Source organism: Hypanus sabinus, chromosome 4 (genome assembly GCF_030144855.1).
Source record: "Hypanus sabinus isolate sHypSab1 chromosome 4, sHypSab1.hap1, whole genome shotgun sequence".
NCBI lineage: Eukaryota > Metazoa > Chordata > Chondrichthyes > Myliobatiformes > Dasyatidae > Hypanus > Hypanus sabinus.
The window spans coordinates 108,477,375-108,493,650 of NC_082709.1; the positions used below are offsets into that span (position 1 = coordinate 108,477,375).

Sequence of the window (16,276 nt, forward strand, 5' to 3'; positions counted from 1 at the left end):
ATCACTATCTACCAATTTCCAATCTGAAAATCATCTACAACTATCTCAATGTATCATGCTAGTGACCTTTTTATCCACACTTCCCAATTTTGAAGACTCATCTTTTGTGGGATTTCAAATGAAAGATGTTGTTTTGATATACCAATTTTCTACAGGAACTAAGCCGGTCAAACAACATTTAAAGGAGTAGTCTGCATTTTGGGTTGAAATGCCACAGGCCAACAATCTCCCCGCCCCGCCACCCCCCCCCCCCCCCCAATTGATGCTGCTCAACCATTGAATTCCTTCAGCTGCCGGTTTATTGCTCCAGATTCCAGAATCTGCAGTCTTGCCTCTCAACCTGAAGGTATCTGGAACTTGCTTTCACCTTCCAGCAGCTCAATAGCAGCAAAACTGTATCAAAGTTTGGCAGTCTGTTTAAGTAGCCTGCTTTGTCTTGAAGTACAAATCCTTTGATACATAAATCACGCTGACAGAATAACCTAATGTACTTCTCTAAATAATTGAATACTTTCAATGAATATTAGTCCGTGAGCCAGGACCCCAAATTTGGGCCACCAGTACCATTTGGGGGGAGTAATTCTTGACAAGGTATACACTCCTAGTGCTAGAAAATATGTGATAGCATTGTAGTGGTGGTAGCTTGCATGGTAACCTCCATTCTATAAGAACCATGGTGCTTTGGCTATGATAAGATGAATTGTGCCATGTACCTGTCCCCTTACTTTGTTCAGATGATGAACCGCCCGGAGAAGAATCCTTCTGTGCATGAGGCCTTCAAGACAGACCAATTCTCAGTGCAGCTGTCAAGTAACAACCTCGTTGGGCAGATCCCTGTGGACCAGACTATCAAAGCCACAGTGAACAAAGACACACAGATTCCTGGAGGCACATCACGGTTCAGCCTGAATGCTGGAGCTATCAAGCATTACTACATAACAGCTGAACACCACAGTGCATTCCTGGGACAGTTAAGGGAGATGGTGCAAGGCAACAAATCAGAGCTCTGTCATGTGGAGCTGCAGTGGCCAAGAATCCAGAAAGATGATGAAGCAGTTTCAGTAGTGGTTAGCCTCATACGTGAATGGGTCAACCTATTTGCAGAGAAGCAGGAGGACCTCATTAGCATCTCTACGGCAAAGGCAGCCCCCAAGGACATTGCCTCCGACCTGATGAAGGCATATGAGATTGGTGAGCAACCTCCAAAGATGAGAGACTAGAGGAAGACCCACCAGCAAAGGAATTCCATGACCCAATGAAAACCAACAAACTGAAACCATTCAGTGATATGTGTAAGAAGAGAGAAGTGAAATCAAATGGGAGGGTGATCATCTTGAAAACAGACAGGTCTTTGTTTGGACGCATCATAGTGATGACACAAGGGCGCAATCTACGTATGGAGGATATCCTTTCTCATCCCCTCGGACCATTGCCCTGGGCCCTGTCCACACCAGAAGGATTGCTGAGGAAGACAAATAAAGCTACTTTGGCCACAATCTTGCTGAAAAATGTTGCAGTGGAAGAGCAACTCCCAGGAAACTCTGCTACAGTGGTTGATGGAATGAACTTGGTCCAAAGAGTGAAAGGTGATCAAGTTACTTTCAGAGATGTTGCCACAACAATTCTGGGTATGGTTCTGAGGGAAGGCAGGCAGAGTAGCAGAATAGATGTTGCGTTCGACACATACAAGGAGAGCTCTATCAATAATAGTGAAAGATCTCTACGGGGTGAAGAGACTGGTCATGAGTTGCAAGGTGTCACAGGCACACAGATGGTGAGGCAGTGGAGGAGCTTCCTGACCAAAGTCAGTAACAAAAATAGTCTCATTAGCTTCATAGTCCATGAATGGAGGAAGGCGGAGTACAGAGCAAAGCTACAGGAGAAGATTCTGTATGCAACTGTGAATGACAACTGTTACAGAATCACATCTCAAGACAGTGAGGTGTCTTCTCTTCAGTGTCAACAAGAAGAAGCAGATGGCCACCTACTTATCCATGCTGCTCATGCCACAAGAGAGATACTAATCTGTAGTGATCTGCTCAGAAGACACAGATGTCTTTAGCATGTCTTTAGCATTTTGTGACAAGATTGAGGCCCCATTGTTCCAGAAGTGTGGCACCAGAATCCATACAAGGCTTGTAGACATCGGGAAGGTTGCTGCTACTGTTAGCATGGAGGTTTATTTGTAGGGCTCTCATCGGGTTGCACACATATACAGGATGTGACACTGTAAGCGCTTTTGTAGGCAAAGGGAAAACAAGTGCCCTAAAACTTCTGACCAGCAACAGGAAACTCAGGACACACTCTTAAAGAGTTGGGTCAGGAATGGGACCTCTCCCCAGAACTAATGGACAAACTGGAGGCACTTGCATGTCTCCTGTATGCCCCAAAAGCATCGACCACCATGGTTAATGAGCTCAGGTATCACCTTTTCTGTGCCAAAAAAGGTGAAATCAAAGGTCATCAACTCCCACCATGCAAGGACTGCTTAACAAAACATGCATAGCAAGCCAGGTACCAGGCTGGTATATGGAGATGTTTGGAGAAGGACCTACAAGTGCCAAGCCCTGTTGGCAGAGGATGGAAGATGGAGAGAGAAGAGGAAGCTGAACAATTGGTGGTGCACTGGATGGAAGGTCAGCCAACACCCAATGCCGTCCTGGATCTACTGGCCTGTAACTGTCCAAAAAAAAGTTCATTCCCAAGATGTATGTGTTTTGCAAATGGCCTCGGGTGTACTGACACGTGTAGACTGGCAGACTGTGAGAACCAGGCATCCACCTCAGAGAGTGTGGCAAGTTTAGATGAAGATGTGGAAGCCGTGGAAGACTTGGAAAATTATTATGATTATTAATAGGTTATGAAAGTATGGAAAGCAGTCTTTGATTAAATATATTCATTTTACAACCAAATGGGGCCTAGGTTATGACCATGTGGAACCCCACATATGAATTATTGTACTGTAGTTCTATATGCTATGACAAAAACTTAAGACTGTTTTGATTTGATGCAACAATATGGAAGATATCACGACATTGATAAAACTCCTGAAATCTCTTCAAATGAGGTTTTTTGCCTTTTGGAGGGTGGGGTAACATTTTCTGCTGTACTCATGTTAATATGGAATATACACAAAAAGTGATTACTTATTTGAATTCCTGAATAAATTTTTTTCAAATCCATACAATTACATGTGTCCTAGGCTTTTTATTGACTTTTCCAAAATAAACAACAGACAAATATTTTTCTAAAAATGAAATGATTCACTCTACTGAAATTGGGCACTGTAATGTGAGCGCCACTAATGACATAGTTTTCAATGTAGAATTTTATAACAACATTTGATGAAAAGTGCTTGAACTCAGCTATCATTGTGCCAAATTTCAATGTTGAGGGATCACTGATGACAAAAAATATACATGCTGTACTTTATATTGGCCACTTTTCAGAAATGCTTAGTTTAGGATAGTGTTATAAAATGCATGATAGCACACATAAGGCTACCCCTGGTGCAATGCTATCACATATTTTCTAACTCTAGAGATGCATACCTTGCCAAAAATCACTATGAGCATCATTCCCCTCAGATGGTACCGACTAACCCTACTGGCTCATGGACTATGTTAGAATAATCAACTGCAAATTCTATATTTGTTTAGAATTTTATATCCTGTGATTCAATATACATCAATTCACATTTCACATTAAAGATTTTCTTAGTTTGTCAGCACAATTTGACCAGATTATTTAAACTAACTTGTGGTCAATCCAAGAAGCCTCTACAACATCAGTTACAAACAGCAAGGACTTTTGTTCCTGACCCAGATCCTGGAATTCTACTGACCACAGTCTATTTGACAAAGCCTTTCACAACAACTCCGACAATTTTCAGTGCTGGATTATTTGCCATTCATTCATAAGCCTTAGACTACTCTGCAAATCACTGATGTGCCCTCTGAAATGCAAGTTATTGCATTTATTGGATAACCCTTCTCTATTTACTTGGTTACCTCCGCAAAGAATTCCAGCAGTTTTGTGAGGCATAACCCATTAGCTCTGAAACCCTTGCAGCTACAGCATTATTCTGGATGAAGAGAGGGGGAGTTTACTACCACACTTTATTATAAATGATTACTGTTTAATGTTTTTCTTTGCACTGGAATCTTTCAAATCCATTTTTTTTTAACTTTTTAAGTCATTGATTAATGAAAAGCAGATTAATGGAAGCCTTGAACTTTATCGCTTTGTTGCTGAGTTTAGTGGATTCCCTCCCAGTCTACAGGTAATATAAATAGTGTTTTCTAGTTAGATATTGGCACTCTGGATACAATTATCAACCCTGCATGCATAGGTGCCAGGTACTTCCACCGCACCAGATGCAGTAATAATTATACTCCCAGCCTAAGATTAAAATTTAAACCATTAATTCTGCTCTTATCAGACATAATTGCTGCCCATCACACAACTCAAAACTATTTAAGAATAAAAAGGGGAAAAACAAGTGTTCTATATTCCAACCAAAACCACAGGCTCCTGACAAACACAAATAGTCTTTTGGCAATACAGTACTAATATCTTTTTCTTCTCCATCCCTGCTTAACTGTAGTTGATTAGGCACACTTTGAAACAAATGCATTATAGTTACTCACTGTCTTGATTGGCTTGCCTCAAGCAAAATATTCAGAAATAATATGCATTTTGATTCCAAAACATCAGGCTGTCCCGGAATTACTCAATATCTCACATTACAAAAGTATTATTTGCTGATTCTGAGGAAACTAAAAGTAAATTTGAAAATTATAAACTTGCAAAAGCAACAGAATGCAAGATTATTATATGGAGCACATTCATCCAGCAGGAGGAGGAAGGGGAGGTTCTTAATTACTGCACATTATAATCATGTTACTGAATATTAGCAGCTGCAAAAAAATCCCTTATAATTTAAGATAATTAAAGTTGCTGAGTATGTAAAATAATGACCGGCTTAGGTAGACCACATAGCATTGCCTTAGAAAACTTGAGAAATTTTCAAAACAATTCTCAAACTGTGGGGCACATGAAGGGGCAAAACACTCATATTTGTGACACAGCATGAAAAAAAGGAACACCAAAATCCAAAGCTTTACTTAATGGGACTATCGACAGAGTTAACATTTTTAAAGGAGTTTTGTTTCATGCCATTCTGAGTGGAAGGGACTTCAATCATTTTACGCAAGCCACTAGTAATCCACACACAAAGGTACAAGCAGTGAACACTGCGCAAGCAGAGTTGCCATGGGGAACAATCTTTCACTCCATGGTTAGCTAGGGCAATTAACTGTTGTTACTGACAACAGATCTTTTCCATTCACAACCTCAAGATTAAACAGAAGAAAATGAAGTAACAGACTGAACTGGGACAATTCCAAATAAACCCACAAGCTTGAGGAGCATAAGCATTTATACAAGGAAAACAGAATTTTATATACTGGCAGGAAATCATTGGTATGTACGAGCACTGAAAAAATGTTTAATTTTAAATGTTAACAATTTGAGATTGAGACAAGGATATTACAATTTACATTAAAGAAAAACTCCTAATACACAATCCATAATTTGATTTAAAGTTCAAAAACATTTTTATTTAGTGTATAAGAATTTTAAATCTTAAATTTTAAGTCTATTGTTTTCAGTCTTTAAAACAAAATTCTCAGTCTAAATAAATACATTTAACATTAAAGGGTATACAAATCTGTAACTGAAAAATCAACAGGTTTACATAGAAACATAGAAAACCTGCAGCACAATACAGGCCCTTCGGCCCACAATGCTGTGCCGAACATTTATTTGCCCTTTCTCCTAATTTATCAAAGTCCTTCTGTAGCTTCACTACTTCTTCCAAACTACCCACCCCTCCATCTATCTTCATATCGTCTATAAACTTTACAACAAACCCATCAATGCCATCGTCCAAATTATTGACTTATTATGTAAAAAGAATCGGTCCCAAGATAGACCCCTGTAGAACACCACAAGTCACTGCTGCCAAACAGAAAAGGCTCCCTTTATTCCCACTCTTTGCCTCCTGCTGATCAGCCACTGCTTTATCTAACCTCCTTTAAAGATTTCCAATACGAATCATTTCCAGGCAACAAGATTCACTAGTGCAACTCAAGAAAGGTTAAGTAAATATTTCCCCACAACTCAAGGTTCAATCAGTAATGGAACATCAAGACTGTCAAACAAGGCTATGAATTTCCACCTCATTTGACCTATGGATTTTATTTATTTTTACTCGCATAATGTAGCACTAAAAAGGCAATACATGAATCAGAAATTGTTTTATTGTACTATTAAACCTGAAATATTCAAGAGTAAAGCAACTATAAGTGTTCACACATTGCAGCTGCCTTGTATTAAACTGAAAAAAATATTTTGTTCACAAATCCAGATTGGCCCAATAATCACATTTTCAAACAATAATATAGATTTATATTACATCTCTAACATATAAAGCATCTAAAGGCAATGCATTTGGGATGTCGAGCTGAAGGACAAAAACAACAGACACAGTAGTAATGAAATAAAAGGGATTTGTAAGCAAAACTGGCAAATTGAAAATCAAAGCACTGCCACCCTGGGAGCCAATGTGGATTAATAAACATTGAAGTGATGGCTGAACTGGGGACTGATGGAAGTTCAGAGATAGAACAGCTTTAATCAGCTCACATTTATGAAGAAGTCAACTCAGTGCCACATTGGAGCACTGGAACAGACGAGTCTAACAAAGGCACAGATGAGACTTTTACTCACAGGCAGAGTGAAGCAGGGACTACGGTGGGCTGTTATGAAGTTGGAATTAGGATGCCATAGTGAAAGAGCAAATGAAGACCACTATTTCCTCATTTCCCATGCTAATGAGGTTAGAAACGTGGTGTCAACTAAAGGTGATGAAGCAATTTACGATTCAACAAATTTAGTTAAAGAATCATTGTAATTATGAGAACAAAAGGAAAAATGCTTAAAAGTAATAAATGTCAGTTTTGGAAATCTACAGGTAAAACTAAGTGCTGGACAGCATCAGTGGAGAAAGAAACAAAACTGAGGATTTTTCATTATGTCTTCAAAGGTGTTCATCAACCTGAATTCATCCTGAGCTCCTCTCCACAGATGCCTCCTGCCCTAATGGGTATTTCTTGAATCCTGTTTTAATTTTGAATAAACTTCTACCATAGGAAGACATGTATACTCTGGTATAATGACAGCTGTGGGGTCAATAAACAATATTGCTGACAGTTAGACATGGGCATCATCACTTGTCTATTTTATATCTCATCTCTTTAACCAAAGTAAGTCAATGTGTGACAATGCCTCCTTTTTTTTTTAGAACTATTAAAGCAAATGGCTTACAAGTAGATGTGGACATAACCTTGCACCTTAACTACTTGACTTCTCCCAGAAAAATGCAAAGCAGCAAACAGTGCAAACAATAGTCAAATGCTCATTGCATTTTTATGTTAATCATAAAAGGAAGTTTTTGGACATATGGTACATGTCAATATTTTGTCACACAAATCTAGTTAATTCAAATACTTGGCTCTTTCACTGCTGCCCTGCAAATCTTCTCATTAGGTCCTCGCCTATTTGCCCAGTGTTTATCCAATTGCATTTGAAGACCATTTCCAAATTAGCTTCCAATATCCAATTCAAAATTACTCACTGTTTGAAGAGGTTTCATCATATATCTTCATTTTTACCAATTATCTTATTTTCAGAACAAAAAAAAGAACTATAGTTATTTAGTTGCTCAACAGTAAAATTCTGTAGTCACAAGTAATCTAAAGGGTATTTGTCCAAAATCAAAGAATGTAGTGGACTATAAGAGGACTTTATCCTTACATATATAATGGTGCATATTATATTCCTCCTAGAATGCTGGGTCGCAGCAGTTACCAACTCACCGGATTTCATGCTCTGCTGCTGGATATTTCCCCCTCTATGTTATATTTAAGATGACTGGCATATCTACCTAGACCTCATTCATTTGAGGAGGGGCTGCCCATGAAGATTTAGAAATAAATTTATTTTCTTTATTTTTAATTTAATGTTACTTTCAGTTCAAATAATTTTTCAGGTTTATTTAAATCTGTTTCAATTCTTTTAAAACTGCTTTGTATCAATACTAAGCTAATGAAAAGACTGCGGTTCAAGATGACTTAAGTTGAGGGGGTATACCAGGGGGCCCCTGGATCTGCCCTGAGAACTGGTCAACAAGCTACTTGGTTTCTTCAGATGGTCACTGCAGGAAGACCGATGGGGCCACAGGAAGGTCATCTGGCATGGAAATTAAGGCACAAGCAAGGTGGTATGTGATGCAGTTCATCAATTTAAAAGATGTTCCCAATAAGAATGCAACACAAATACTAAGCATAGATGGAAGATGTACAAAAGCTGCTCTGGCTGACAAAAACACTAGTGAAGTTCCATACATCTCTCCCAAAAGTGCCTCAGATTTTTATCAGAAGCAGAAAATAACTATTAATGCATCAAAGCTGAAATACTTCCACCTAAAATTTGGACCAAAGCATTCAAGGTTCTTAGACTTACAGATGACAAAGATAAGCCACATGAATTCAGAATGGCAAGAAAATTAATAGAGTAAACTATTCTAAATCCAGAGAATACTGCATATTTCTGGGTATACAATGCAACATTATCATAGAGAATGTGATAATAATTTCATGGATTTATGTATTACTTTCTTGACATGGGGAGGAACCAGCAAAGGAAATGGTTATTTTAAATTTAGAACTGTGTAATCTGAAAGGGTTAATGTGATGAGCTAACATTAAGAGGCCCTTAGGGAAGAGTTACAGTATCAGCATTTAGAAAATTAAAGTGATTTAGTTAAATATGGAACTAAGGTATTGAAACTTTGTTGCAGAATCAAAAAGAGTAGCAAATATAGTACTCAGTATTGTATCTCAATGCAGAGTACAATAAATAAGATGGATCATCTTTTTGCACTATTACAGATTGTCAGGTATGATGTAGCCATCACTGAGTCGTGGCTGAAGGACAGTTCTAGATGGGCACTGAATGTCCAAAGTTACACGCTGTATTGGAGGGATAGGAAGGTAAGCAAAGGGGGTGGCTTTTCTCTGCTCCTAAATAATGACATCAAATCAGTAGACAGATGTGAAATAGGATTAGAAGATACTGAATCCTTGTGGGTTGAGTAAGAAACTGCAAGGGTAAAAGAACTCTGATGGCAGTTATATACAGGCCATCCAGAAGCAGTCAGGATATGAACTACAGATTACAATAAGGTTGGGGGTGTTGTGGATAGTGTGTAGGGCTGTCAGAGGTTACAGAAGGACATTGATAGGATGCAAAACTGGGCTGAGAAGTGGCAGATGGAGTTCAACACAGAAAAATGATGACAGAATATAGTATTAATGGTAAGACTCTTGGCAGTGTGGAGGATCAGAGGGATCTTGGGGTCCAAGTCCATAGGACGCTCAAAGCAGCTGTGCAGGTTGACTCAGTGGTTAAGAAAAAGTACAGTGTAAAGAGTACAGTGTATTGGCCTTCATCAATCATGGAATTGAATTTAGGAGCAGAAAGGTAATGTTGCAGCTATATAGGACCCTGGTCAGACTCCACTTGGGGGTACTGTGCTCAGTTCTGGTCACCTCACTACAGGAAGGATGTGGAAGCCATAGAAGGGGTGCAGAGGAGATTTACAAGGATGTTGCCTGGAATGGGGAGCATGCCTTATGAGAATAGGTTGAGTGAACTCAGCCTTTTCTCCTTGGAGCGACGGAGGATGAGAGGTGACCTGATAGAGGTGTGTAAGATGATGAGAGGCATTGATCATGTGGATAGTCAGAGGCTTTTTCCCAGGGCTGAAATGGTTGCCACAAGAGGACACAAGTTTAAGGTGCTGGGGAGTAGGTACAGGGAGATGTCAGGGGTAAGTTATTTTACTCAGAGTGGTGAGTGCGTGGAATGGGCTGCCGGCAAAGCTGGTGGAGGCAGATACGATAGGGTCTTTTAAGATTTTGGATAGGTACATGGACCTTAGGAAAATAGAGGGCTATATGTAAGCCTAGTAATTTCTAGGGTAGGGACATGTTTGGCTCAACTTTGTGGGCCAAAGGGCCTGTATTGTGCTGTAGGTTTTCTATATTTCTAATGGGAAATAAAAAGGCGTGTCAAAAGGGCAATGTTATGATAGTCATGGGAGATTTCAACATGCAGGTCAATTGGGAAAATCAGGTTGGTAATTTTTCACAAGAAAGTGAGTTTGTTGAATACCTACGAGATAGTTTTTTTTTAAAAAAAGAGCAGTTCACCATTGAGCCTACTAGGGGATCAGCTAATCTGGATTGGGTGTTATGTAATGAACTGAGGTGATTAGGGAGCTTAAGGTAAAATAAGCCTGAGGAGGCAGGGATCACAATATGATCGAGTTCAATTTGAAATTTGATAAGGAGAAAGTCAAGTCTAACATAGCAGTATTTCAGTGGAAGGAAATTACAGTGGTACGAGAGAGGAGTTGACCAAAGTAAATTGGAAGGAGACACTGGCAGGGATGACAGAGCAGCAATGATGAGAAAGGTGCAGGATAGATGTATTCCAAAAACAAAGGAATACTCAAATAGCAAAATAGTATAACCTTGGCTGGCAAGAGAAGTCAAACCTAATGGAAAAGCAAAAATTAGAGGGAAGCTAGAGGATTGGGAAGTTTTCGAAAATCTACAAAGAGCAACCAAAAGAATCATTAAAAGGGACTTAGAAGGGAAGGGAAATGATGAAATATGAAACTCTTAATATGAAATATTAAAGGACAACCTTGCCCGACGAACCTGTTGGAATTCTTTGAGGAGATCACACGTAGGATAAGTAAAGATGATACAGTGGATGTTGGATATTTGGACTTTCTAGAAGGCCTCTGACAAGGTGTCATACACAAGGCTACCATGGTATTACAGGAAAGTTACCGGCATGGTTACAGCATTGATAAGAGGCAGTGAGTGGGAATAAAAGGATGCTTTTCTGGTTGGCTGCCAGTAACTAGTGGAGTTTCGCAGGGGTTGGTGTTGGGACCACTTCTTTTTATGCTATATATCAATGATTTAGATCAGGGGTGTCAAACTCATTTTAGGTCACGGGCCGGATTGGGCAAAATGCAGCTTCATGCGGGCCGGATCAGTCGGGTGCGTGCCAACGCAACTTTCATTGCCTCCGTTTTTTCAGCCTGTTCTCATGTGTCTCAGTCTCTGCTATAACTACAAAGTGTTTCACTTCACAAATTCCGTTTCTTATGAAGAAGACTGCTGAGCAAGCATTATTTTTATGATTGGTATTAACTTACAATCATAGACTTCATATCGCCGGGCCATTAATAATTAAAATAATAGATCTATCTAAAATGATCTCGCGGGCCAGATATAATTGTACGCCGGGCCGGATATGGCTCGCAGGCCTTGAGTTTGACACCTATGATTTAGATAATGGAATAGATGGCTTTGTTGCCAGGTTTGCAGGTGATACAAGGACTGGTGGAGAGGCAGGTAGTGTTGAGGAAACAGGTAGGCAGCAGAAGGAGTTAGACAGATTAGGAGAATGGGTAAGAAAATGACTAATTAAATACAATGTTAGAAAATGCATGGTCATGCACTTTGGTAGAAGAAATACATGTGCAGACTATTTTCTAAACAGGAAGAAAATCCAAAACACTGAGATGCAAAGGGACTTGGGAGTCATTGTGCAGAACACCTTAAAGGCTAACGTACAGGTAGAGTCAGTGGTGAGGAAGGCAAATGCAACGTTAGCATTCATTTCAAGAGATCTAGCAATAAGAGAAGGGGTGTGATGCTGAGGTTTTATAAGGCACTGATGATACCTCACCTTAAGTAATGTGAACAGTTTTGGGCTCTTCATCTAAGAAAAGATAAGCTGGCATTGGAGAGAGTTCATAAGTTCAGAAGAATGATTCCGAATATGAAAGGGTTAACATACAAGGAACTTTTGAGCTGTACTCACTGGAATTTAGAAGGAAGAGGGGGGCACCTCATTGAAACCTTTTGAATGTTGAAAGGCCTAGACACATAGATGTGGAAAGGATGTTTCTCATGGTGGGCAAGCCTAGGACAAGAGGGGAATACATTTAAAACCGAGATGCAGAGAAATTTCTTTAGCCAGAGGGTGGTGAATTTGTTACCACAGGCAACTGTGGAGGCCAGGTCGTCGGTTGTATTTAAGGCAGAGACTGATTGGCACAGCATCAAAGGTTACAAGAAGAAGGCCAAGGAGTTGAGCAGAGGGTGGCGGGGGTAGAGAAAGAAAGGATCAACCATGACTGAATAGTGGAGCAGACTCAATGGGCCAAATGGCCTAATTCTGCTCCCATGTCTTATGGTCTAGCAAATTGTAAGAAGTCTATTGAAAACTATAAAATGTGAGAGCTTCTATAGATACGTAACAAAAGGAATTTGCAGAAATTTTTCATTCCTTGCAGATTGAAGCAAGATAAATTATACTGAGAAATAAGGAAATTACAAAAAAATAAACTGAGATCTGGTCTCTAATCTCCCAAGATAACACAAAGCTCTGGGGATGAAATAGAGGATAATAGATCCAGAATGCAAATGAGGAGCTGAAGTAACTTAATAAATAAAACATTTCAGAAGGAAAACTGACAAAATCCCAAAATGGCAGTAAGGGGTTGCTGACTGTTTGCCATTTTCCAAATAGGTCCTTGTATGGTTTTCTAAGATTAAGCATATATGAATCCATGATTTAAGGAAAGAAAAGAATTGGTTCATGACTGGCTCACAGAACAAGCTAAGGACTGGTCTTTTCTGAGGATACGTGACAATTTGATGATGGACAGATTCATAACAGGTAGAATACAACATAGACAAGTGAGTACATCCAAGTCAGAAGGAAAATCTAGGAGATGGAGTTTCCTTATGGTGAGAGACTGAAAAGTATTGGTGTTCAAAGGAAGCTGGGCATCATTTGTACAAAAGTCTCTGGAAGTTAATACACATGTCCAGGAAAGCAAACAGCATATTGGACTCTAAGAGGATTTGAGAAAAAGAGCAGAGATATGTTGTACCAATATTATAAGGTCCTGGTGAGACTCTCTGGAATATTCTCTAGAGGTCTGGTCTGCCTATCCAAGAATGGATATACTTGCATAGAGGGAATGGAATGAAGAATTAGTCGATTAATTCCTAAAATGGCAGATGCCCTAAGAGGCAACGCAAGGCAAGGCAGACATGTCCTACAAGGAACACAGCACCCATGCTCAAGTATATAAAATGTGTGTTACCTCAATATAGTGAGAAAGTAATTACAGGCCTGACGACATTTACATAGAGTTGATGCTTCCCGGCTGATGTACAGACCGTCCACAGGTTATGAATGTGACTTACAGACACCTGTATATACATTTGAGCTCCCATAATATTCAAGTCAAATGTTTCGTGTACGTACAAAGGTTTGTTCGTTTAAATTGCAGTACTTGTTTCCTCAGCCTCTCCACTTATGGTAACTGTTCTTTCTGAGCAGCCTTAAGTGCTTTTAATGCCATCCATTATAATACTTTGGAGGCATGATTACCAACTCAAGTGATTTGTGTGTATTTTCTCACATAGACTAAGATCAACTTAAGGACAAAACTGACTTTAAGGACACCCATATACAGGTTTCCCCTGCAATCCGAAGGTACAGCGTTCCTATGAAACCATTTGTAAACCAAAATGTCATAAAGCAAAGAAGCAAATACCATTAATTTATATGGGAAAAACTTTTGAGCGTTCCCAGACCAAAAAAATAACCTACCAAATCAAACCAAATAACATAAAACCTAAAATAACACTAACATATAGTAAAAGCAGGAATGATATGATAAATATACACCCTATATAAAGTAGAAATATTGTATGTACGGTGTAGTTTCACTTATCAATATCAGGAAGCGAGCCAAAGACAATTTGGAGAGAAAAAAAATCGGCACGTACATGCATACGCACGCACGTACACACATGTGCAAACAACTGCCTGCACAAGGTTTCACGGTCATTGTAGTCTTTCTCGGGGTAAACACACGTATAAAGCGGGAGTCTTTTTTTCGTAAAAGCGAAAATCCTCTTTGGTTAGCGAAAACAGGTATTAATGTAGGTCTTTCGTAATAGTGAGTTGTCGTAAAGTCAACGTTCGAAAAACGGGGGACACCTGTAAACAGAACTGCCTCGTTACCCAGGGACAGCTTGTGTCTTGAACTGGTGGTTGCAAATACAAGTAAGTGTTCATCAATAGGACAGAGATGAAGAAATCCACTCAGATGGAAGTGAATCTCTTGAGTTGTTGAGGCACAGTTAAATATCTTCAAGTCAGATCAACAGATTTTTAGATAATACAGAATAAAAAGATACGAGGTTGATGCAGGAAAGCAGCACTGATATTAAATATCGGTCATTGTCTTATTAAAATGGTGCAGCACATCCAAATGATCTAAAAAGAAACCAATTCCTCTAATGTTTCTTACATTCCTATGAAATAACACTTATTTCCAAAAGGAAACAGTTATATATAAAAAAGATGTAATATAGAACTATTATAATAATAATACTGAGTTTAAAATAAATTGCTCAGGTTCAGTCTTTCTGGCAGAAGGAAGAGGTGATTGGTCAAGGCTGCTGTTTATTGGGATAAATCAGGGACCCTTGTTGCTTGGTAAAAAACAGATTTCAAAATGATTAAATTGAAATTTTAAAAAATGTTAATGGCAACAACTTCCTTTTTACCCTAACTAGAAAGAGAACTGCAGGCATCATATTTTACATAAACTGTTAAATATAAGGAAGAATTGCTCAAGACAATCTTGAACTTTGGAATAGATTATCAAATTGCGTACGGAATAGGAATTCATTGAGTTTCTTTTGTGAAGGGGTGTACAAAGAATTCCCTTCAATGGGGCTCAGAGAAAGCCAGTATTGGCCACATCAAGATTGGTTCTGGCAGTCTCTTGAAATGCTACATTTTCTTCAAAGACTGGAGAGGAACTTCCTTCACTAACTTGGTGATAAACTGCCATCATGTAATCAGACTTATGAGATAGTGGTAGTGAACAGCATTGTCACTATATGCAACTTCTATTTAATTGGCCTTTGTTTTCCTGCCCTTTCTTTATGGGTCTGAGCAAGAGCAGAAAAGCATGAAAAAGTAACTGTTTGAATGAAAGTAATTTCTTGTATAAACACTTCATCACATGTGAATTGGCCAGAGTTCTTGTACTTCCTGCCAGTTTCATTTCTTTGGAAATTCAGTCCTGGCACTGATAATCGTTGAGCCAGCTTGATCTGGCTTCATCACTCATTCTGTTCCACAGCCACATTTTTTTTCAGTCTCTGGTTCTAATGGTTTAAAACCTCATTAAGAAGCAGGTAGGCTGCGAGCAGCAATACTGACTTCACATGCTGCAGAGCATTTGGGGATATTCTGAAGGCAACATGTAAGCAATATTGTTGAAGCTTTCTTATGCTATCCTAGACCCAAGTAAATATAATTCAATCATTCCAAGTATTAGTCAAAAATACTCTCTCATGATTCAAGCGTATAGTTTTCAAAGCTTAGTCAATCTGAAAGCAGGTAGTTACTACAGGGGAAAACAAAACAAACTGGGTACAGCAGCATCTGTGGAGACAACATTTCATGTTGTTGGACGAGTGTGAGAGTCAGAAAGCAGTCTCTTTAAGTGTCACCAACCAAGGCACTACATTTCACATTTGAATGCTGGTGGAATGCAGCAGACCAGGCAGCATCTAGAGGGAGAAGCGCTGTTGACGTTTCAGGCCGAGGCCCAAGATGCTGCCTGGCCTGCTGCATTCCATCAGCATTTTGTGTGTGTTGCTTGAATTTCCAGGATCTGCAGATTTCCTTGTGTTTACATTTCACATTTGGCCAGGTTAAACTCCATCTGCCCCACCCCACTGATCTAACTCCTGACACATGTTCCTGCTTTTAGCATCCCCCCTTCCCTCTTCTATTCCCCACTCTGGCCTCGTATCTCTTCTCACTGCCCCTCCTCCTCCTCCTCCCATGGTCCACTAGCCCATCAGTCTTCCTTCTCCATTTCCCACCTTGCTTGCCCTCCTTCCCTTCTCCCCCCCTTTTTATTCTGGCCTCTTCCACCTTCCTTTCCAATGCTGGTGAAGGCCTCAGTCCAAAAGATCAATTGCTTACACATTTCCATGGACGCTGCCTGACCTGTTGAGTTCCT

General features: G+C 39.5%; 1 protein-coding gene across 3 annotated transcripts in view; it reads right to left on the reverse strand.

Annotated features, from left to right (window-relative positions):
* The window catches only part of tsc22d1 (TSC22 domain family, member 1), a 285,022-nt gene that overhangs the window by 159,276 nt on the left and 109,470 nt on the right, over positions 1–16,276 (reverse strand). The gene's annotated exons all lie outside the window — the stretch shown is intronic.